Raw genomic sequence first — 25,044 nt, forward strand, 5'->3', positions numbered from 1 at the left:
CGAACCACCTCCCTCGGTCTATGGTATCCATCAAACTCAGGTTTCTTCGTTCAAGCCTACTCAGATGCAGACCTTGGAGGATGTGGTTTAGACAGGAAAAGCACCACTGGAGGCTGCCAATTCCTAGATGGGAAGTTGGTTAGCTGGCAATCAAAGAAACAAACATGTGTTTTTCTGTCTACAGCCAAAGCAGAGTACATCGCAGCTGCCTCATGTACATCTCAAGTGATTTGGATCCAAAGCCAGCTCCGGGACTATGGACTCAATATGAAAAAGATCCCACTATATTGCGATTCAGAAAGTGCAATTAGGATCTGTCATAACCCAGTGCAACATTCCAAGACCAAGCATATAGCACTGAGGTATCACTTTATTAAGGATCATATGGAAGACGGAAACGTCGAAATTCACTTTGTTCGAACCATTGATCAACTGGCCGATATCTTCACCAAAGCTCTTCCTGAAGCGAGTTTCAATAAAATTCTACAAGGTCTTGGAATGATGGAATCGGAGTCAGTACCAAAAACTACTTCTCAAAAGTAAAAGTTGGTGGCAAAATGAACCGAACGTTCGGGTTCGGTTCACATGTGTGCCGAAATAAACCGAACGCTCGGGTTTGGTCCTATTATCTGATCTTCGCTTATCACTCAAAGGTAGTTTCTTTGGCTATAAACCTTTTGTATCATTTTCTCAAATTCATCTCTCTTACTTTCAAAGTTCTTTTCTTTTCAAACTTATTTTTTTTGCAACCGAAATAGACCGAACGCTCGGGTTCGGTTCCAAATTTTTTTTGTGTCTCATTTTTTAATTTTTCTTTGAATCAAAAATTCCAAAATCTTTTTCTTATTTTTTTGTGAAATCAAAAACTCCAAAAACATTTTTTAATTTTTTCGATAATTTTTTGTTTTGTGTCTCATATTTTTGTGTGTATATTTGTGGGAAATTCTTTCATTAGTTAAGTGTCCCTAGAAGCATGCTGTTGTATGTGTCCAAAGCCTCACCTGATTCTGAATAATAGCCTTACTGACTTGGTACATACAAACCCTGTCTTCCCAATTAGGCTTTCATATTTATTCTAATTATGAGCTACCTAACTCTCTTCTCACATGAGATAAGAGTTTTTCTGCTTGGTCCTTATTTTAACAGCAGAGGTACTTTGGTTTCTTTACACCATCTACACTACTTTTCTCCATCTCATTCGCTTCATAAACGTAACCCTTGAGACTCTCAGAAATTACCACTGAGGTTTATGGTTACACAATTTATGTGTTCATGATCTTAGCTTCGTGCCACTACGTACTAAGTGAAACCCACAATTCAATACTTACTATGCATTGACTGTGAACAATCAACTTTGCTCTAGCTTTCACTAACGAATTGACGGACTTATCCTTGGGGATGGAAAGTGAAATCTCTAATTTCCTTTTGTGTGATTCCTATGAAATTGTTAAATCCCATAACATTTCTTCCCTTGGAATCCAGTTTTAATTTTTTTTTTTGAGATTTTACATAAACTATTTTACCTTGCCACTTAAATTATTTCAAACCTACTTGTTCAACAGACTACATTGGTCTCACAAGTACTTCATTCGATTTCTGTCTTATATCAAGATCAGGAATTCTGAACTGAAGCGAAAGCCACCCAAATTAGCTTGATTAAAAAAAAAAAGCCTTTCAACACTTCTCAATAAGTGTCTGATCGTTATTCAACGGGAAACCATACAAACACTTTAAAGTCTTTCTTGACTTTGAAGGAAGAGATTCGTGCCCGGGATCCATTATTTCGTGTCTTTACTGACATCACAAATTCCCTCATATGTGTTGCTTTATTTCCTTTTCTTTTACACACTAAGCACGAAAATCTTTTTGATTTTCCAAAATTCTGGTTTCATTAGTTACAAGCCTTTTTTTTAATAAGGATTTGATGTTATAAAAGAGCTGTGGCTCATATTGATCCACATGGTAATTTTGCTTTAACATGACGTTCACTCTAAAAGGATAAGATGCTGACTCAGGCGGGAGTTCAATCGATTTGATTTTCAAACGGCGCATAAATGACAGGCGTGCGAAGTGGAACCGTTTCGTTTAAAAACGGTGCCTGATGGGAAGGCGTGTGAATTGGGACGGTTTTCTCTCTCATGCGTAATCATCGGTGCTACCAACTGTCATGCATCAATCACCTCCAAAAAACCCTTCGTATTTCCCTCGAAGATTTGGGAACAGATTCTTCTCTCTCCTCTCCCCACAGTGTAAAAGGTAACTTCAACCATTATTTACCTCTTTACTTCACCCAAACTTCAGAGAGCAAGAAAAGCTTCACGTATTCTACTGTTCATCATCTCTCCCAACTTCTTCACTTCAATGGCGGATTCTTCATCTGTTCATGCCACTTCTCATATCCTGCCGATTCGTCCCCAACAGAGTTTGATCATTGATCTTACTCCTCAGGTTTATGATCCCTTCATGTTCCTGATCATCGAATGCCTCAAATACTCGCCGCTTGCTCCCGCTCTCACCAAAGCTGAAGCTGTTCCAATGGAATTTTTATCCCAAATATTTGCCACTACTCATTAGGACAAGTCTGTGAACAGGATTTTCTTCGACATTCTTGATCACAAGGCGTCAATCTCCAAGCAGTGATTCTGCTCACTCTTAGGGTTTGAACCCGATTCATCTAGGGTTAACCCTGACTCAATTCCAGTGGGTCACCTGTTTTCTATGTTCTATAACATGGGATACACAGAGGTTTTGACGACGGTCACTAAGTTCAAGAAATCGTGCCTGCCTCCTCAGTGGAACGGGTTATTTACTATGCTGTTCAAGGGGTTATATGAACGCAGTGCTGGGTCAGAAGGAGCGAGTCGTCTGTTCATCACGATTCTATACGGAGTTTACAACGGTATCAACCTGTATTATGGATCGGTGTTATGACAGCAACTGATCCAGAGCCTTGCATCCACGTCTCGACACTCCGAGATCTGCTACGCTCGATTCTGGACGTTGGTCACAAAATGGGTGATGGACAAGTATCACGTCCCCATTGTTGCTGATTCTCCACTCTCTTCGATTGGTACTTTCCATACCATGAAGATCATCGTCTCCGATGCCTCAAAATTTCAGTTTATTGGCTCCATCCCTGAGTCAATGTTTGGAGACGTTCCTGCTGACAACCGTATCATCCGAACCTAAAGGAGTTTCGTCACTCTGGTCCTAGAGAGCTAACTCCTGAGATGATCAAATCCATCCACGAAGCTGACAAGCCTGCTCCAAGGGGAAAGAAGAATGAAAAAGGCAAAGACAAGCAGGTTGGCAAGGGAGCGAAAGGCCCTTCTCCCAAGAAACGTAAAACCACCAAGGTTGTTCAATCCCCTCCAATGAAGAAGAGAAAAACCCAACCCAGTCGAAAGCTAATACTTGCTTCAGACTCCGATGAGTCCCCTCGTGGTAACACTCCTCCACGATCCCCTACCCCAGAAGTTCATTTTTCCAGTTCACCTATCTCTTCTCCACCAGTCACCATTCCTATTTCCATTCCCCTCATAACCTCCACCACTCAAATACCACCTACCTCTATCCCAGTACCCCCTCCCATCTTTACAGAAGCTACCACAACAACAGCTGAAGTAAGAACCAACGTATCTGATACGGAGCCTACTACTAAAGCACCCGAACCCACTCCCACTACCGAACCTACTTCACAACCCGAACCTACTTTCACTACCAAGCCTCCACCCTCACCTCAGCCAGCAGAGGATGAAGAACCATTTCTTGGTGGAGAGGACATGACATTTGATTCGGTCTACTATAGTCCATATCAGGTGCAGAGTGACGATGATGATGATGCTCCCGTCACCAAAAAGCATCTCAAGGAGCTTCACGAGAAGATTGATTCACTCATTGCCTCCTCTTCTTCATCACGGTCTACCATTTCTGAAGCTGCAATTCAGAAAATTGTTGATGCTTTTTCCAAAGCTCAAGAAGTTTCTCTCAGCTCAGCTACTGCTGCAATTGATGCATCCACCAAAGCCTGTGCGGATGCGACCGAAAAATTTGAAAAACTATTTACTGATGCCTCCTCTCTTTTGCAGTCTTTACAGGAAACTGCCGAAGCCACTAAAACGAAGCTTGACCTCATCGTCAACAAGCTGGCTACCTCAGTTGCCTCTGAACTGACGTCCTTCGCCACTCTTCGTCAAACTCTCACCGACAACAACTCCGCTTTTAAGGCGACCATTAAGGAGCGCCTCACCAAGCTTCAAGAAGATCTAGCTGCTGAGAACTCCCTCATGGACGCTCTTTCTAGAAAGAGCACTGCTCTTAAGGTCAAGAGTCTTCAACTCTCCAATTCTCACAAGGAGATTGAATCTCTTCGATCTGAACGAGAGATTGTGTCTTCATGTGTTTCGAATGTCCACGCAGCCATTTCAAACATCCTGGAAGCACATGACCCGATACTAAACTACTCTGTGAGGCGTGATCTTGCAGAAAAGCTTGCTCCTGCCCTTTCTCGCTTGAGCAAGATTAAAGGGCTCCTTCAGTTCGTGTCCATTCCGAAACAAGGGGGAGAGAATGTATCTAAACCGCCTCCCACTTCTACAGCAACAAAAACAACCGAACCTCCTCCAACAGGCCAAGCCCCAGGTTCGGGTGTAAAAGAAAAAGGGAAACAAATTGCTGAAGACAGTGACAACGACAAAGTGACGATTGCTGATCTCTTGAAAACGCAAGGTCGAGACAAGGATGCTGACATCAGCGCTCGGGTTGCTAGAGAGGCTGAAGAAGCTGAAAGAAAGATGAAAGAAGCTCATGACCTTCTTGAGAGTAGGAAAACCCTTTTTCCTCCTTGGACTCTTGAGAAGTTGCTAAAAGAAGCAATTGAAACCCCAAGCATCTTGTGGCTCGAACCGGTGATCTCAGTTGATCGCATTAATTCTGTTGATTCTCAGTTCGACATGCCACTGACCCGAAAGGCCTTCATCTTCCATACCTTTGACAACATTGCCGAGTTTCCTCATCCTCATCCAAAGGTTGACAAGGATTTGGTCGAATTCTATCTGAGGGCTGCTCAACCACAGTATCAAACATGGAGCGCTCAGAAGATAATCAATGTTCGGGTCCTCAAGCCGTATCGGGAAGGGAACTTCACCAACGTTCGGTTTAAGGTGCTGAGAGGTTCTGCCAAGACCGAACATGCCATTTCGCTTGCCGATCTTCCCAACTTGAATCCACACGACTGGATAATTTTGCACAACATCCTTCTTACAAATGAAGCAGAATATGGTCCGATCATTGACCACTTCAAGAGGATGCTTGTCTGCTACATCATGGAAGTCGCCAAGATGGATCAGGAGATCGCGAGTGTCTTCAAGAAAAAGCCTACTATTTCTCCTGTTGGCTCAGCAAGTGATCTGAACATGATGCAAATGGGGAAGATAGACTCGAAGAGAAATTCAGTTATGTTTACCAGAAACGAAGGCCAAAAATGCTTGTTCGCTTTGGCAGACAAACATCTCTACACCACTGCATGCCTAGAACATGTCTTAGGGATTATCCATCGTTGCAAGCAAAACTCAACTGACGACAAGAAGTACTTTGATGATATGATCCAGTGGTACATTCGCTTCAGACAGACAATCCTCGCTCTTATCCCTCGTCTGTTTGATACCACTAAGAAGGTTCCGGCAGCTGGACCTATCAAGAAGAAGTGATAGTCTCGCTCCAATTGACGCAAAGGGGGAGATTGTTAGGTCCAGTTAGTGTTGCATCTTTGGGCTCGTTAGCTAGTCCAGTTTTGTCTCCGGTATGGGCCTGTCCATCCGTGAGTTCTTTGTAGGGTTTATTATTTATAGATGCTTGCATGCATTCTTTAACGTAAGATTTGATAGAGATTTTCATAGCATTTACGTTCTTATCTTTTGTAACCCTAGAATACTCTACAGCGGAAGTTCTTCATCGAGCTCTGCTGATGATTGAGTTAATAGAATCATTCGACTCTTTCAGATCCATTCTTGTGTTTTTGTTTTACTGTTATTACTTTCTTGATTTGCCTGTTATAAGATCTAATCGATCAAAAGTTTTATAAACTCATCAATAAGGCAGGAAATTGATTTTGTTTTAGTAGGTTTTATTCTATTTGCTTGATTGAGAAATGGACATCATGGTGAATTGGATTTTATTCTGATCTTTTTTATTTTTTGTTCCTAATGTTATCCATACTTATAACTTTTAACTTTCTACAGTTAACTGTGAGGATAGACCATAAGATTACTACTCCAAGTATCAAACCAGATGAAACATACATAATTGGTAAAGTTTTTTACATATTATAAATATTTAATTAGTCTTTATCTTACTATTTTGGTTCTTGATGAAATTTCGTTTTACATTACATAAACTTGATATTTATTTCTCTTGGCATGGTTATATTCAGAAAGGAACCTTGAGAGGATGAAGGATGATTTTAGCTTTTTTGCTTCATGATTGGTAAGTTTTGACATTTTAGTCCCCATGACACCAAGATTTTTTTTTAAAATTTTTGAAATTTTTGTAGTTCCATGTATGTTATAGTTAACATTCCATATCCTTAAGTATATAACAACTCCCATTATATAATTAACCACCCTTTTCCTTCCATGTTACAGATTCTATCCATCATGCCTATATGTGCTCTTCAGTTCTCATATCCCCATTTGCTCTTTTCATGTCCACAAGTTAATCGGTATGTCAGCATATAAGCTCTCTTTCATTTTCTTTTTAGTGAAAAGAATATTTGTAGTGCATCATGGCTTCTCTCTCAACTTCTACGATTTCTTCTGAACTCCTTCTTCAGCTTCTATACCGTGAGTTTCATTTTTCTAAATTATAACTCATTTTGATAATGTTTTCTATTTCTATTTTGGTTCTTTTGCATTATTTAAGAGTTAGTTGATCATCAAAGTCAGTAAAATCAAGAAAACAAGTTGTATGGTGTATGGTTTCCCCCTAACCATTAATGTTAAAATCAAAGTCAATAATACAAGAGATATTATGTTGTGAAAAAGAACTTAAAGAACTTTAATTTGTCATTAGTTGTTTGGTTTCCACGAATGTGTGATGAAGCAAATAACCTTGGTTGACTTCTTGAGCATCAAAACAAGAGGCAGGGAGGAAGGTTCTAATTAGAAAATTGATGCAACAGAGAGCATACACAGTTGAGCAAGAACTAATCATTTAAGTTTCTGCCACCAATGACTCTAAATTTTATAAAAAAAATACTTCATTTTCATTTAAGTCAATAACTCTAAATTAACTTCCTTTGAGTCGTGCCCAATATGGAGTACAGCCTCTCACATCATCACTATAGTGATTGGATCTAGTGTACTTTCTCTTGCATGGAGCATGTAACAACTAGGTTGGATAGCAAGGCATAATTGTTGTTATTTGCGTTGGTTATGTATGCGTCTTCATCCCTTTTATTAGATTTTCATAAGTCACCTGAGCCTATTAATGGAACTAGAAACCAAACTTATATGGATATAGTTAGAGTCATCATCGGTACTACCCGTTCAAAGTTTATAATATCATCTTTCATGTACTTGTAGTCTTTACATTTAAATTTATTTCTTGCACTTACCCTTTTTCTCAACTCTTCTTCTCGATGGTTCGTAACTGCTTGATGTTGCTGTAATTCAGTAGTTGCTATTCTGTCAGTACCAATTATGCCAATTTGGATGGATTTCGGAATCTTGGTTCTTGATAATGGTTATCGACTTATTTCAAAGACACAAATACCTAAAATGGTAAAGATAAGTATTATTTTAGACTGTAGCAACTAACTTGTTGCTTCAAATATACCTAAGCGAAACACATATGTGAAAAACATGATTTTGAAACAAGCACCGATGAAAGAAAAAAAGAAATGGGCCTTTGGTTTAAATTTTTGTTCTCCACATGTGATTAACTGTTACACCCACCAACCTTAACAGTAGGAATTACAAGAAAGATTAAAAAAAATGAGGTAACTGTGGAAGACAAAAAATGAAGGGAAATGAATGAGTGCACCCTCCAACCTTAATAGTAGGAACCACAGGCATGACTAAAAAAAAGATATCTAATAACAATAAATAATAATAATAATAAATTATGGTTTGATAGCAAATAGCCAAATATAATGAAATAATATAAATATCAATAAAATTTATAATTTGTTAGTTAAAAAACATTAAAGGTGTTTCTTTCCATATACTTAAATAGTTCCATTATTAATCACAAATAAATACCTAAAATACAATATTTTACACATTTACTATCCAGTGAGATATCACATGCAAATATAAAAAAATAGTGAAGCTTGATGAACAATTCAATCACGTGTTCGTACATTTGTAATAAATCTCAAATTTTTATTTTTATTTTTATTGATTTTGTTTATGCTAGCATGACTCTTATTGATAATTTTTTAAATGTAGTAAACTACTTACGCAAAAAAACTAATCACCTATAGAAAATAAATTTTGAAAAAAAACTATTCACATCCGTCGCTTGGTGCGGGTAAACGGTTAGTGTGTCTCTCTCTCTCTATCTCTCTCTCTCTCTCTCTCTCTATATATATATATATATATATATATATATATATATATATATATATATATATATATATACCTTAATAAGCATTTAGCATGTTTTGGTGAATTTTAAGAGGTACAAGATATTATGCAATATATACAATGAATTTATGCATGCAGAAAATATAGAACTTATCTGGTCAACTATGGAAAAAGCCAGTATCTATTATCGTTTGAATTGAAAAAGTCAATGTCTATTATCGTTTTAATGAGTAAAGCTTGATTCAAATAATAAACCTATTTTTATAGGAAACCTGACAATAAATTTGTTATTGTTTCCCATATCTCTAACTACTTATTTATATCTCTGATCTAAAACCCTATTTTGTCAAATCTCTTTCTCGGTTCCTGCAAGAAAAATATGAAACATGTATTTTCTTTGTGAATGAGATTATAGGTGTGTGTGTGTGTGTGTGTTTGTGTGTTCTTTGCATACATAAAACCTAACATGTATGTAGGTTGTGAGCGCGTTTAATTGTGTGTGTGTGTATGTTGGGTGTGATTATTGTCACACCCCAAAACCGGAACGGCGGAAACGTTCGGGGGTGGAGGACGTCATGTTTAGTATCACGAGATATGTATATGGTAAGCAAGTAATGAACAACCATTTCATTTAGAAAGAAAGTGTTTACAATGTATATATTCACAAAACATAGAAGTCATAAACAAATAACAAAACAAGACTTGAAGCTATAATGCTCCATCTTCTGAATTCCCAGCACGATCACCTGTCTAATAGTCTCCCGAGAATACAAGTTATTTGAAAGAGTTGATCAACAATTAAGCTGGTGAGTTCATAAGACTTTTAGTGATGTGAGTAAGCTGTAAAATGTGGTTGAAAATGTATATGCACAAGTGATGTAAGCTGTAAGTTCTGTTTTGAAATGTACGCCTGTTCCTCTAGAGAATCCTATATTTCCTACTTGAATGGATGTTAAGTAAAATGACACTATAAGCCTTTCTATGCGTACTAAGTGGGTACAAGTTATATATACTCTGAGTAAACAAACAATCGATTGTGCACATCTGCCCTAAGCTCACAACCCAACGGGGAACAAAAAGTAAGGCGGATAGCACACATTCCATTGGTTGTTAGGTCGTTGTCATATATAACCCTAGTGTATTCACTTGTTACTCATGGATTTATTTGTAATGGTTCCTTTATATCTAATGAAGAGTTCTTTTAAGAAAAACTATTTTTCTTATGATAAAATGATGACTATGGTGACTACTTTTATACTAGCTTTGTTTATACTGCTATATATAATCTGACATCGGGTAGAAAGTTAACCGGATGAATCTGCCCTAATCCCACAATCCAACGGGAATAAGAAGTAAGACGGAAAACACACATTTAACTATCTATTGGATGTTAGTTTTATATATAAACATGGTGTATAAACTAAGGTGTTGTAGAGTTACTCACTTAAAGTCTCTAAAACTGTACTGGCTTAATAAAATGGATTAAGCCCTTATCTGGGAAATCTCTAGTTTTGTATACCAAAAATACTGACTTTGAGAAGTAAGTTTTGTACTAGAAAAACTGTGTATTGACTCTATGTCCTATGACCTGATCCATACCTGGTACCCTTATGATGACTTAATGTATACTAACCATAGATATATATATATATATATATATATATATATATATATATATATATATATATATATAGATTCGGGTAGATAATAGGTTGGGTGACCTCAGTCCAAGCCCACAATCCAACGAGAACAGGAAGTGAAGCGAAGAGCACACATCCTATTAGTTGTCGGAATCTATGAGTATATATGTATCCTATAGTGTATACATTAAGGAATTATAAGGCTAGCATTTTGATCCTAACCTTTAATTATAGCCTTCTACCAAGGCATCTTCTGTTCTGTGTTGAACCCGATTGTTCCTTTGTCGAATGTAAAAGTATATTCTTCCTAGTTTATATCTATCTTGACTAGAAAATAGATCAACTTTCAAGTGGTACCGACACTTTATGAAAGTAATGGGAGAAGTAAGTACACAGAGGTCATTTATAATGACATGCAGATGTACTAATAACCTGAAGACATATTTGTCTTATTACGGTCATAATGTGAAAGCTAGAACCCCTACTCAACGCTCTCAATGTAAAGAGATTAAGGGAACCAAACACGACCTCAACAATTTCTTACAAGCCGTGTAATTCACATTAAAGTTATATGATCATGTATACCCAATATAACTATGACTAATGCATTAGTGATTCATTGGTATAATTAGATCCTGTCTGTGTGTTCTCATGCTATAGCAACCTAACTTGTTTGTTATGTTCTTTTCTGGTATTGTTTGATTCTCTTCACTGTTTGTTCTGTTCCGGTATTGATTTCTTTTGTGCTTCATTGTACTAGAAGTAATGAATAGCATTCTCCTAAACTATACCTATAATAGTTTACTAATGCTTGTACTTGGACTGTTACTGGAAAGACTCTTTTCTCTACTAAGTTATGCTTGTACTTTAAAAACGGAGTTTTGTATAACTATAAAGTAACATAACTTTAAACGAGTCTTGAAATGTTTTGACAACTTATAACTAACATAAGTAACATTTTGAATGATGTTTAACAATAAAGATTTACACAATTATCATTGTGTTCAACCTGTATTCCCCCCTCAAAACAGTTAAAATAGTTAAAGATTCATTACGGGGTATGAACTCACCTGATGTGGGTGATTCAAACGGGTATGCATGTAAAGATGAGAAGTTTCACGAATGAAGTCCTGAGACACAATAATTCCTAAATGACATATGAGGACACATGTTGACATGAATATAGTGTTTATAACAACTATATGAAAGGAAACTCCTTCCGGGACTAGGAAACACCTTGACCAAGTGTTGGAATCACATGTGATTCAACATAGGAAGGTATAAAGGCACTCACATGAGTTTACTACCATGGGTTTACGGCCCAAGGGATTTTACGGCCGTAAACTCATGGCTACTCATGTGTGAATGCAAGTTTGAAGGCTAGGGAATGATTTAGGGACCTTAGTTCTATCCTATGATGAAGAAAACCACTTTCTTTGGAGTTTTTGAGGAGTTCACGACCCAAATGAGTTTACTACCGTAAACTCATGGCCATTTATGTTTATGAGGTCCTAAAAGGTCATAAGGAAGCATCCTAAATTCAAGTCTAAGCTTTAGGAAGTGTTTGTGGCATCAAATCACCTTTATCTTGAGTTTACGGCCCATGGACCACTTTGACAAGTGTTTGCGGCCGTAAACACCTATGGGTGTTGGTATTTTAATTGTTTTGAGTCCTAAACACATCATGGTAAAGTGCTATGCTAGTCTATTGGCTTAAGGAAGGCTTTTAGGGCATTTTGGCACCATAAAATGGAGTTCACGGCCCAAGAACATCCTTGGCCATGAACTCACTTCTAGCCCTTGATTCTTAATGTTTTTGAGGTCTAAACAAGTCATGGGTAGTCTCTAGGTTCAGTTCCAAGGTTTGGAGGGACATTGGGCACACTTTGGCCCTAAATTTAGTGTTCATGGTCCAAGAAGATCTTAGGCCGTGAACACCATTTCCTTGGTGTTTTTGGCTGATTTTCATGTTATCAAGGTATATAACACACTTAAATACACTCTAGGTTGAAGTACTTACAATTAGGGGTGATCGGGTGAAGATCCTTGAGAGAGAATTCGGGTTTTCTCTAGTTGGAAATGTAAGAAATGAATCCAAAATGGCTAAGAACCATATATATACCCCTAGGATTTTTGTCAGAAAATATTTTTCTTCAGGCATTGAACTCTAATATCATGAAGATTTAAAATAACAGAGTTGCACAAAACCCTAGTGCATCCTCTCTCCTGATATCATCTTCAAGTGTAAATCCTGAAATACTTAAACTTATACTAAAAGTCTGAAAATTTAATGCCACTGTTCTAACTTCTATTGACTTGATATTGTTTGCACAAAATAGAAATTTCGGGTTGTCACAATTATTACATACATAAACTCGCTCTATATCTCCCTTTTTAATACAAAATAAAAAAAACTACATATAAACAAACTCGTTCTACACAAATTTACACTCTCTTAATTGTGTATGTGTGGTTTTTGGTGTGTTTACAGAACCCAAAACAACCAACGTTTTTTCCTGCATTCTTTCTTTCTCGGTCCCTGGAAAAGAAAAAACCTTAATAGGTAAGTACTTTGTGAAATGCTATTAATATACATTATAACTCTATTTAATTGTGTGTGTTTTTTGTGTTTATATCTCCCTAAAGATCCATCAAAATGCCATAAAAAAACAGGTAGAAAATCTCTTTCTCTCTCGCTCTCTCTCTATAATGGTGTGTGTATGTGTGTTTTGTGTTTACTGGTCCCATAACAGCCATCTATTAATATATATATATATATATATATATATATATATATATATATATATATATTCTAACTCTCTTTAATGGTGCATGTGTGTTTTTTTTTGTGTTTTAGGTACTGAATCAGCCAGCAGTAACCAAGACTACCACAGTTGTAATTTACACCATGACCTACACCAACAATCACCCTGTCATCTACTATTCCTGCAGAAAAAAAGATTCAGGCATGACAAACAAACATCATATTACGTAAAATTAACATTAACAATATAATCATAAGTTTAGGGTTTTGTTGGTTTCCTGCAATTTCTGTTTAGATCTTCGGTTATGAGAACAACTCAAGAAATTTATTCTTAGCAACCACCACCATGTACACCCGCAGATATATATATATATATATATATATATATATATATATATATATATATATATATATATATATATATATGTGTGTGTGTGTGTGTGTGTTTTAAGACATGTCCAAATTAGTTTTAAGGACGCGTCTGTAACATTTGCTTTTAATATCATTTTATACACATACATATAAATATACTAATATTCATCTAATTATTCATCAATTTTTGTTAATTGTTTAGTTTACTCCATCTTACCAATTTTTATACAAACTTTTTCATCAAGTCAAATCCCTCAAATTCAGGTTTTAATGAATCATTTGTTTTACATCTTTGATAGATTTTGCAGCATGTATAATGGATGTTGTGATCATTCATATATTTTTTTTATTCGATTATTTGGACGACCATTACATAGATAAATATTTTCATTACAACATGTTACTTTCAATATTTCCAAAGTACAATGCTCTTACAGGAAAAATTAAAGTATAATCCTCTAATTTAAAATTTTATTTTTTATATTCACAATATTTATTTATTAAATTATAAATTTTGAAAATAAAAAATTTTAAAATGGATATGACAATAGAAAATATATGAATTTTAAAAATTCTATATTATCCTAATTTGAAATTTAAAAAACATATCCTAAACTTTCTACATTATATATCCTAACTAAATAAATGTTGGATATGTTTCGTTAACTTATTCTTATCCCTCTAAAATAATAATGTGGTTTTATTATATATATATATATATATATATATATATATATATATATATATATATATATATATATATATATAATATAATATAGTATAATATAATGCGCCAATTTGAAGTCTCTTAATCTTATTCTCATTCCTCTGTTGTTCCTGCAAAATGTATGTTTTTCTTATGGTTTTGTTTTTAATTTCTTAATTCTTGGTTTAAAGTGTTATAAAAATTAAAAGTGCATATTTCTTCATTCTACATCCGCAATCAACAGTTGTTCCCTTTATTTATCAAAGTCAAACATATATGTCTTTCATGTTTTTAAGCATTTTTTAAACTTTACTTCGTGAAACATTTTGATCCTACATAACATACTATATGACCATATGTTTGCCTAATTATATGTGACCAATGACTTGAACAATGTAGCCACTTTGTGTATGTATGCTTTTAATTTCTATCAACAAATATAATATAGAATAAACAATTTTCTAAAATCTTTAATAATGCAATCCACATCAATAATCATCACAAACTATTGGATACTACCAAATTCATTGATTTATAATGATGTACCTCTTTTTAACTGAGCATTTCACAACTTGCTAGCTACCAAATTTCCTGTCATCAACAAAATAACAAAAAAAAATTAAATATAAAGTATGTTATTATAAACAATGAAAAATATATTAAATTAGGATATTTATTCACAAATCACCATTAACAAATTCAATTTGACGTACCTTAGTTCATTTTTACACTAGCTGTTCATTACATCCGCACATTTTAGGAATATTCAATGGTGAATAAACAAACACTTCCTCCTAATCTCTCCTTCAAATTTCTGAAAATTATACAAAAATTGGTTAGTTTAGGGCTTTTATGTTTGCTATATGGTTGACAAAGAGATATATTCAATAATCTAAGACTAGAAAGATTCCTTTGCACACACGAATTAAAGAAAGGTGGTTACATGACTTTTTGAAGCGAAATATCACCACAAGAATTTAATTTTTTATATATTGTTTTGTTGGTGTACAAAATATTAATAATAACATACTATAAGTTTTTATTAAGTCATTTCCTATTGAACCAATGATTTCTCTAGGGCAATCACCCATGGGGGGTGATTGGATGTGCTTTTGAAGAGGAATTAAATTGAGTAGTTGAAAAAAAAAGAGTATGATCCATTATTTAGGGCAAAATAATTAGATTTGAAAAGCAAGTAACAAGTTGTTGATAAATATAAAAGGGATTACATATCCTAGTCTTTGTGCACATGATCATTAGATTCTACAAATATCGAAACACACCCCAAATAATGCACTTAAGACATGAATTGGGAATGTCTTGGGTCATTGAGTAGATGTTTGGAACACAAACTTAGATTGATATCTTTTTAAAATTTATCGAGAATTTTATTTGAATTCGATCTAAGGCAAAAGGAAGAGAGTAAACATAATACCTGAGGCAAAATTGTTTCATAAGTCGGAGGAATTCATCCTGATCAATCCTATCAGGAAACTCTCCCGATACATGCCTATGATCTATTTATCTGGAACCCCAGCCTAAATCTCATTAACAACAATCTTATGATCAAAATCTAATCGCTAAATGAAGTAGAACACTTAGAGAAACATACGAATCTGAATGTAACCATGATTAAGTAAAAAAAACAGACTAATAAGAAGAACATACACAAAAAGAGGGTGTGTGGAGAGATTCGCGATGCGACAGTTTTCTGCAAATTAACAAGTTCAGAAGTATTCAGATATCAAAAGCCACAAAAGTAACCACAAAATCTCGATAAAACACCAAATCATTAGGTTACCTGAAGAAGATTTTCGCGGTACAGTGCAAGATAGTTGATTATACCATTGTTGCTGTTGATGATGATGATGAAGCTGAGGGACACTGCTTTTGAGAATCATCAGGAATCCTTGAGCGTAAAAACTATTCAGTTGAGTTTCTTTCTTTGTCTAAAATGGTCAACTCGACATCTGTGTAGCTTGAGGCGCATGAGGTTAGGGCATCGGAATGAGATAAGATTAAAACCGAACCGACATTTAGTAATAGGTTTTAATATATGTATGAAATTGTTTTTTTTTTTTTTTTCGCTTTTTCTAATATAACCGAACCAAATCGGTCTTAAAACAGTTTTCTAATTAAATTTCACTTCAAAAATACCGAACTTATTATAACTGAAATGAGTTTAATACAATGATTTTTAAAAATCGAAACCGGTTCAAAATCGATATAAAAACCAAATCGTTTGAGAAACTAATTTCTGAAAAAATTATTCGTATCCGTCGTTTGGCGCTAGTAAAAGCCTAGTGTATATATATATATATATATATATATATATATATATATATATATATATATATATATATATATATATATATATATATATATATATATATATAAAATTTACCAGATCCAGTTCGGTTATTGATAGAGTGAATAAATCTGCCAGTTCTTGAAATCTCTCTTTTGATTCAAAATCGTGGTGTAATGTGTATCCTCCCCTGTTCCGGTCATGGAATAGTTGAAATAAATCAAAAAATGGATTTTTGTTCAAGAATGAAATCTTGTTGGAACTGTCCACATCCGGTTCATCATTCGGAACCATATCACATCCCGAATCTGATGAAATAGGATGAATTGAGACGGTATTTTGTAAATACGTAATTATCTTGAATAGATTAACCATTTCTTTATTTTCCGATCGCCTGAGAAAAGAAAGATCTTGTTGTTTCTTCAACAATTTCTAATCTCTAGTGGACCTCTCAGTAGGATTCGAACCCAGATGAAATTCTGACCATCTGTCAGAGAAAAAAGAACGAACGGATCTTGTAGGATTCCCAAGAAATTCTTCGATTTCTTCTGGAAGCAGATGATTAATCATCTGCTTCTCACGTTCCGTGATATATATAATTTACGTTTTAAGATTAATAAGTAAGATATGTTACCGGATGTTAACGGTTTGATGGTTAGATGAAAGTAGGTTGAGTTTTTTTTAAGGTCCGTTTAAAACAATATATAAGGGTAGTAATGGAATAAAAAAATATAATAATTTTTTTGTTTGGATAAGAGTGTGTTGGTTTTTTTTTTGTTTTAATTTGTTTATAAAATATATACATTAGTCTAATTTTCAAGGCGTCCAACCAAATTAATCCTGTAGTATAACTTATAGATATATTTTTGAATCTATCAATGCTTTTCAGTAATTAAAGATAGGAAGTTTAATTTATATTAATATTAATATATTACGAAAATTCATGAATACAATATTTGGATTTTATGGTTATCGAAAATTCTTTCGTTTTGCTACAAATATGCCAAACTTCACTTTCATGTCTCCAAGCCCACCATGCTCTACTCATTCTTTTTTCTGGTACTCTTCTATCCCACATGTTTCCAGGCCAGACCAACCCCTCCGGTAACCACCACCTCGTCCACCTTAAACCGCCAAAACTTCACCTGGGGCAACTTCGGGCAATTCCTTCATGCCAGAAAGGGCAGCAACTTCAGCGGCATATCAGAGGTCAAGAACTACATGCAACGTTTTGGATACCTCAAGGATACAAACATTAGCTCTGGGGACAACTTTGATGACGAATTCCAGATTTCAGTAATCCAATATCAACAGAAACATGGCCTAACCATAACCGGAAAACTCAACTCTGAAACAATCTCTCAGATGACATTACCGAGATGTGGCGTACGTGACACATCTCCACCACCAATTTTTCATGAAATCCGACATTATAATTACTTCAATGGCAAGCCAAGATGGTCACGTGCCATTCCAACAACTCTGACTTACGCTTTTTCCCCTAACTGCATGGTTTCAAATTTGAACCTTTCTGATATAAAGCAAGCCTTCCGACGATCTTTTTCCCGGTGGTCAGCGGTGATTCCGGTGAACTTTACAGAATCAGATTTTTATGAGTTTTCCGACATCAAGATTGGGTTTTACAGCGGCGATCATGGCGATGGAGAGCCGTTCGATGGAGTTTTAGGTGTTTTAGCACATGGGTTCTCGCCGGAAAGTGGAAAGCTCCACCTTGATGCGGCGGAGACATGGGCGATGGATTTTGAATCAGAGAAATCCAAAGTCGCTGTCGATTTGGAATCGGTGGCAACTCATGAAATCGGGCATGTGTTAGGATTAGCTCACAGTTTTGAGAAAGACTCTGTAATGTACCCTAGTTTGAGACCTAGACAAAAAAAGATGGATTTGAACGTCGATGATATCGAAGGAATTCAACAACTATATGGATCAAACCCGAATTTTAACATTGAAGCTTTATCGCAATCCGATACTTCTTCAAACCAGAGTATAGATTCAAAGATCGAGCTCCGATCATCGAGGTGGATAATTACCCTAGCAATTCTCCTGATCATGTCTATAATCTTCAAAGCATGAGATACAAACGTGAAAGCAAAAGCGCATAAGGGAGATAAAAAAGTTTTAATCATAGAATCTAATCCAACCAAAGTTAATCAGTCTTTTAAAACACTAGTTAAGGTCCATGTTTTATTAGTATGTATGTTTTATTGAAGAAAAACATGCAATGCATGGTTTTGGAAAGAGAATGATCAAGATGAACATATTTAACATCTAAAACTCGTTTTCTGTTTAAGTGATGACGTGCACAATGAATTGTTATTGTTTAGTGGCGAATTTTTGGGAGAATGTTAAACCCGTGTAACTGGATTTATTTCTAGTTAGGACGGAATTGTCAAAATAAAATATGATATTAATTTAATAATAATTTTTGAGTAAATGATAAGAAAACTTCCTAACGGTCGACGGTTGGCTGCTACCACCAAACATCACTACCATTCCCATCACCTAAAATTTCAACGTCAATCTATTGCTTCTCACCAAATAATAATTAAAGTAAAAAAAAATAAAAACTCTTTCCTTTATTTTAATCTAAGGAAAATATAGAATTATCTACAAAGAATTGGAATAAATAGTTTGGAACAACAAACTATATAAAAAAAATAGCAAACCGTCGGGCTGTCCGAGATGGTAGGCTACATAGACGAGCACCCATGACCTATCTCATATAGGGATGCAACAAAATTAGTCAATGTTACGCCCATGTATTAGATTATTATCTAATATCTAATTAGACGAATACTCACAATGCAAGATTAATAAAATTTAATGAAAACAAATATTTACAATCAAATATAAATTTATAGATTTTGGGATTTAAATTAAATGCAAATTTAACTATAACAATAATCAAAATACATATTATTTATCAATAATAAAGCCATACAACGTTAACAAAATACCATAATAATATTTTTTAAGTCAATCATATCTCTAGTTTTAATATCCTTTTAATGTTTGCAACATAGTATATATATATATATATATATATATATATATATATATATATATATATATATATATATATATATATATATATATATATATATATATATTGTACATTTCTTGAGATTTAAGAGGTCTTCCATGCAAGTATCACGAAGACAACTAACATATCACATACTTGTTGAATTAGATGTCTAAGCTCATAACTATTATTGGTATGTACTCGACCCAAGAGTAGCATGGTCCATTTGGGTTGCATAACACCATGATAATTTGTTAGCATGGACTCTTGAGAGAATGTTATATATGATTTATTAATATATTATAAGTTATAGTATATTAATATGAAATCATATGTTTTAATAAGTATTGATCAAGAATTAATTTGAAATTAATTTAATGATCAAAAGAGACTAATTAAATCTATGGGGTCTAATTATGATAATTAGTTATATTTATATGTGTTGTGCTTATGATCTACATTGGACTAAGTTTATGTATGGATACATAAAGAGTTGGGCCACATGAACCATGAATTATAAAACCCATGGGTATGGATTTGGGTTATACACATAACTCTGGGAATCCTACATATAAATATAAACTCCATAACCTAAAAACACATACTTCTAGTTCTTAGGGTTCATGGAGGTGGTTTTGGTGCATGGGAATTCTCTCTCCATAGTCACCTTTGTCCTAGGTGAGTTGTGAGCCATTTGAGGCATTCATACTTGTAACAACACAAAATTTTACTAAAAATTTAAACTTTTCAAAACCAATCCGAGTAATCAAAAGTTATTCAAACATCAACATAGTTCACAAATTTGTTTCAAAATGATTTCATATAAGAGTTTCCAGAAATCCAAAATCATAAAAATGGGAGGATGTGTACCTCACGCCTTTGCCTTGCCATGGTCACCTGAAGTACCTGAAACAAAAATCAATATATGTAAGCTTTAAGGCTTAGTGAGTTACCCCCAAAATACCAATATATATCACATTGCAAAATAATCACAAATAGTGTAGCACCTGGTTCCTGGTACGTAAAATTTATCTATGTGTTTTCCATTTTGGCATTGGACTCGGCGAGTTGTAGGCCCGACTCGCCGAGTAAAGACGGGTTTGGGAGCACGTTTAAGTTGGCGACTCGGCGAGTCCATATTGTGGACTTGGCGAATCCCCGCTGTCTGATGAAACCCTAAATTTCAAGGGTTTGCACCCTATTTAAACCAACCTTATGCGCCCTAACCTCGCCCCTTTCACCCTCAGAGCTCCCAATATCGTCCAAACCCTTATTCCTTGAGAGATTTAAGTGTTTTGGTGTGTTCTTGAAGATTTTAAGAGAGAGAAGAGTAGATCAAGAAGAGAAGAAGGAGGCCAGGCACCTTGGTGTTATTTCAAGTGATTCCCTTGAGGTATAACTCAGTTTCCCTTTGTTTTCATGCTTGTAGACCTTTATAGCTCCATTAAAGTCCTTCTTGAGCCATTTCCAAGCTTGATTATGAATTAGGGTTTGTAATAAGTTGGTTAGCCATTAGATCTAGACATGATTGAGCTCCTGGAGCTCATATCTACTACCTTTATGGAGCCATATTGCATGAAAGCCCTAGATCTACTTTTTTAGTGCATTTTGAGCCCTAAAACCTTCATTGGTGTTTATTTACACGTAAAGTTGGAAACTTTACGTGTTAATCAGGCCCTAGAAACCCAGATCTATGAATGGCATGAGCTGGATTAAAGCAGAATCGAGAATATAGTAATTCCATGTGACAGACTCGGCGAGTCGTTCATCGGACTCGGCGAGTCGAGTCGCGAGTCCCCGAGTTTTCCCCCTTTTCGTGGTTGCGGGGTGGAGTAGCGAGTCATGGGGTGTGACTCAGTGGGGTGGAAGCCAAACTCACTCATGAAGAAACTCGACGAGTCAATGCCCTGACTCGGCGAGTTCAAGGCAATCTTCTTGTCTCAAGAACAGATTTGGCGAGTTGTTCTTACAACTCGGCGAGTCACAGCATAGCATGTTCTTCGGATGAAGATGAACTCGGCGAGCTGTTCATACAACTTGCGAGTAGGATGAAGGACTATTGGACCTTGGATTACAAGGAAATTCGTCGAGTCAATGCCTAACTCGACGAGTAGAGGTGGGGTTGTGGTCAGACAAAGGGATAGGGACTCGGCGAGTCGGTTCAACTGGAAGTTGACTTTGACTTTGACTTTAACCTTGACTCTGACTCTTTGTTTGGTTAGGGGTAAATGGTCATTTTACCCTGAGGATGATTAGCAGTACTTGACTAAGTGTTTTGTGGGGATTTTAGCCGGAGGACTTCCGGGACAGCAGCAGCAGAAGACAGTCAGTTCCCACGCAGATCAGCAGCTACTTTGAGGTGAGTTAGCTTCCAGTAGCGGTGGGTCTAAGGCCACAATGCCGGCCCACCAGTAGGAGACGTATGATAGATGATTGTCTCTGTGATATCATCTAGGTTCGCTACTACCTGATATGTTATACGCTAGCATATGTTATATGTGATAGTAGTAGATTTCGGTTGTTAGGACCGAAGGGTAGGTCAGACACCCCATATAAGTCTGACAGTATGTGACGATATGTTTATACGCTGGCATGATATGTATATGTGATAGTGGTAGTAAGAGGGGAGTAGTCCCCATGTTCGGTCCTTAGGACCGAAGGGTAGATCAGACACCCCATATATGTCTGATAATATGTTATGTTATGTTATGATATGTGTGATAGTAGCAGTAGGGGGTGAAGCGGTCCCCGAGGATCGGTTGTTAGGATCGATGGGTAGTCAGCACCCCAGAATGGCTTGACATGGGTAGTCAGCACCCCAGAACGGCTTGACACGGGTATGTCAGCACCTCAGAATGGTCGTACCGGGTAGGTCGGGCACCCCAGAATTCCTGACAGTATGTATGATATGTGATTGAATGGTATGTGGTATGATGGGGGAACTCACTAAGCTTCGTGCTTACAGTTTTCAGTTTTGGATTCAGGTACCTCTTCGTTGAAGGGGAAGGAGTCGGCACGGTAGCGGCACATCACACACGCTTGTATTCCGCACAATGAGATCTTCCTGGGGATTTGTACTCTGACAGAATTATGTTTATAAAATGGTTTCCAGACAAGCAATATCTTTTATGAAATGATATGATCCGTGAATGTTTTATTTCTAATGTTTGCAAAGTGTATGTTTTAAAAAATGAAATTTTTGGTTCGTATTTTTGTAACGTTACAAGTTGGTATCAGAGCCCTGGTTTGAGGGATTCGGACACGCCTTCAGGGGTGTCTGAATTCAAATCGTGGGATTTAAAAGATTTTAAAGAAGAAAATATTTTCCGAAAAGCTAAGTAAATATTTTTAAGAAGGAACGAAGTGTGTGATGCGCGTGACCGGCCGAGCTCAAGTAAGTATTCCCCAAAGTACCCATACCAGCTTATGTTATGTTTATCAGTTTCAGTAGAACAGTATGCTAGAATAGGACTAAGGATCTAGGAATGATGCCTTATGTGCCTGCCTTATGTGCTTCAGTGTATGAAAATTGCATGCTAGAATTGAGTAGATAGCAGTAGGATATCCTGTTAGGGTTATGCCTGATAGTATGAGTTTAGCATTGTATGCTAGTACAGCTTCCTCTATGAGGACGGATTTTCCTGAGATTGTTTCCTTGTGTCTGAATGTTGCTTGCTTTGTGTTTCGTGGGGACTCTGAGTGATGGGAGTTAGACATTAGATGAATACGTCACGTCACATGTGATCAGGGTTGAATAATCTTAGAGTGCTGGATTTGGCCTTACTGCACGGCTTTTGTCTGAGACTAACCGTGTAGACCCGAGTCTGTTAATCGAAGGATTATATGAGCCTCACCACATGTGATGGTATTCAGGTTATGACTAATTGGCATTACAAGAAGGCCTTCAGCAGCTGAGGACCGGGTAAGGTGGAGTTAGAGATTTTCCTAGGGCAAGCCTAGGATGGGTATAGCAGTGAGCAGCGGTAGTAAAAGGGACCTGGTGGAGTCAAGGCAGTCCTTGGAAAAGGTACGGATAGATGTGGAAGGTAGTATGGGCCCGTACTACTGAAAGCAGAGGATCCGTACCCGAACCAAGGAAGGCCAAGGTAAGACCAGAGAACTTGTAGTGGGTGTGATTCCTCCAGAGGTATCAGTATCGCTAACAATTATTATTTATGTATTTGAGAATGGTGGTACTACGTTCGAGGCCAATAGTTGGCAGTTCGGGTTCGGGATCAGGTTCCGAGCTAGTAGATGAGGGACTACGTGAGTTCATCGCGTCAGAGATTACCAGAGGCATCCTTGAGTCGACCTGCATTATCTTCGGGTTGATCAAGGAAGGGATATTGGAGTTGATGAAGGATCGCCTCAGGGTATTCAGGAGCGACATGGCATCTGGCCAGTCGGGATCTCGCACACTGTCCTTCAAGGACTTCCGGGGCAGTGGTGCGCCGGATTTTCACAGGGCGGAGGACCCCATAGCTGCTAGGCGATGGATTGCAGATATTGAATCTACACAGATGATTAGCTTCTGCCCTGAGGGGTCGAAGGTGAGGTTTGCAGCAGGGTGTTTACAAGATCGAGCTAGGGATTGGTGGGAGTCCGTGGGTGACTCGTTGGGAGCCTCGGTTGTAGAGGCTATGACTTGGTCGGACTTCGCGACCAGATTCAGGGCAGAGTTTGTGCCGGCTGTCAAGCTTCAACAGTTGGCCAGGGAGTTCTTGGATATGAGACAGACGACGGAGATTGTGGCGGAGATCACCGCCAAGTTTCGGGAGAGGGCGTTGCTGGTGATGAGGATATGAGGAGGACCCGTTATCATGACATGCTACGAGCTGATATTCGGGAGCATGTCAGTTTTTCAGCTTGCCCTACCCTGGATTCTATGATTGCCAGGGCAAGGGAGAGGGAGATAGATCTGGAGCACATCCGGAAGAGGAAGATAGAGGAGGGTCAGGCAGGAGGGGCTTCGGGGAAGAGGCCCAAGGGACCAGATGGTAGGCCGAAAGGCCAGTCGGGACCGAGCCGCTGCAAGAAATACGGTAGGCCTCATGAGGGAGCATGTAGGCTGGGATCGTCAGGCTGCTATAAGTGCAGCAAGACGGGGCATTTCAGCAGGGATTGTGCCGCCCCTACACCTGTGATTCATACATCGGAGTTGTTGTGTTTCCACTGCAACCAGAGGGGCCACAAGAAGGCTAATTTCCCCCAGTTGACAGCATCAACGCCGACTAAGGCGCCAGCTCCAGCTACCCTTCGGATTACAGATGGCCGGCAGGTCAAGGAAGAGGCTCCAGTGGTGAGGAGCTGGGCATTTCAGCTGACTACCGAGGAGGCTCGCGCTGCACCCGATGTGGTGACAGGATCATTCCATGTGAACGACATTCCTGTTCAGGTGTTGTTTGACTCGGGTGCCACCCGATCATTTGTTTCCCTTGCGCTTAGCAAGAGGTTTACTGAGTCTTCAGGCATGTTGGATTCCCCATTAGAGGTAGAGATTGCCGATGATCGATCGGTGTGAGCGTCAGCAGTATTTAGGGATTGTGTCCTAAGGTTATTTGAGGATCGCTATTTGGTGGATTTGGTTCCCATCCCTTTGCGGGGGAACAAGGTGATTATAGGAATG

The 25,044-nt window shown here is 37.1% G+C and overlaps 1 pseudogene; it reads left to right on the forward strand.

The window, feature by feature from the left end:
- The first annotated feature begins 17,389 nt into the window (after positions 1–17,389).
- Positions 17,390–18,712, forward strand: LOC145094020 (metalloendoproteinase 4-MMP pseudogene; annotated as a pseudogene).
- Positions 18,713–25,044: the final 6,332 nt, after the last annotated feature.

This window comes from Lactuca serriola, chromosome 3, assembly GCF_051521515.1.
Source record: "Lactuca serriola cultivar US96UC23 chromosome 3, Lser_US96UC23_V15, whole genome shotgun sequence".
Taxonomy (NCBI): domain Eukaryota; kingdom Viridiplantae; phylum Streptophyta; class Magnoliopsida; order Asterales; family Asteraceae; genus Lactuca; species Lactuca serriola.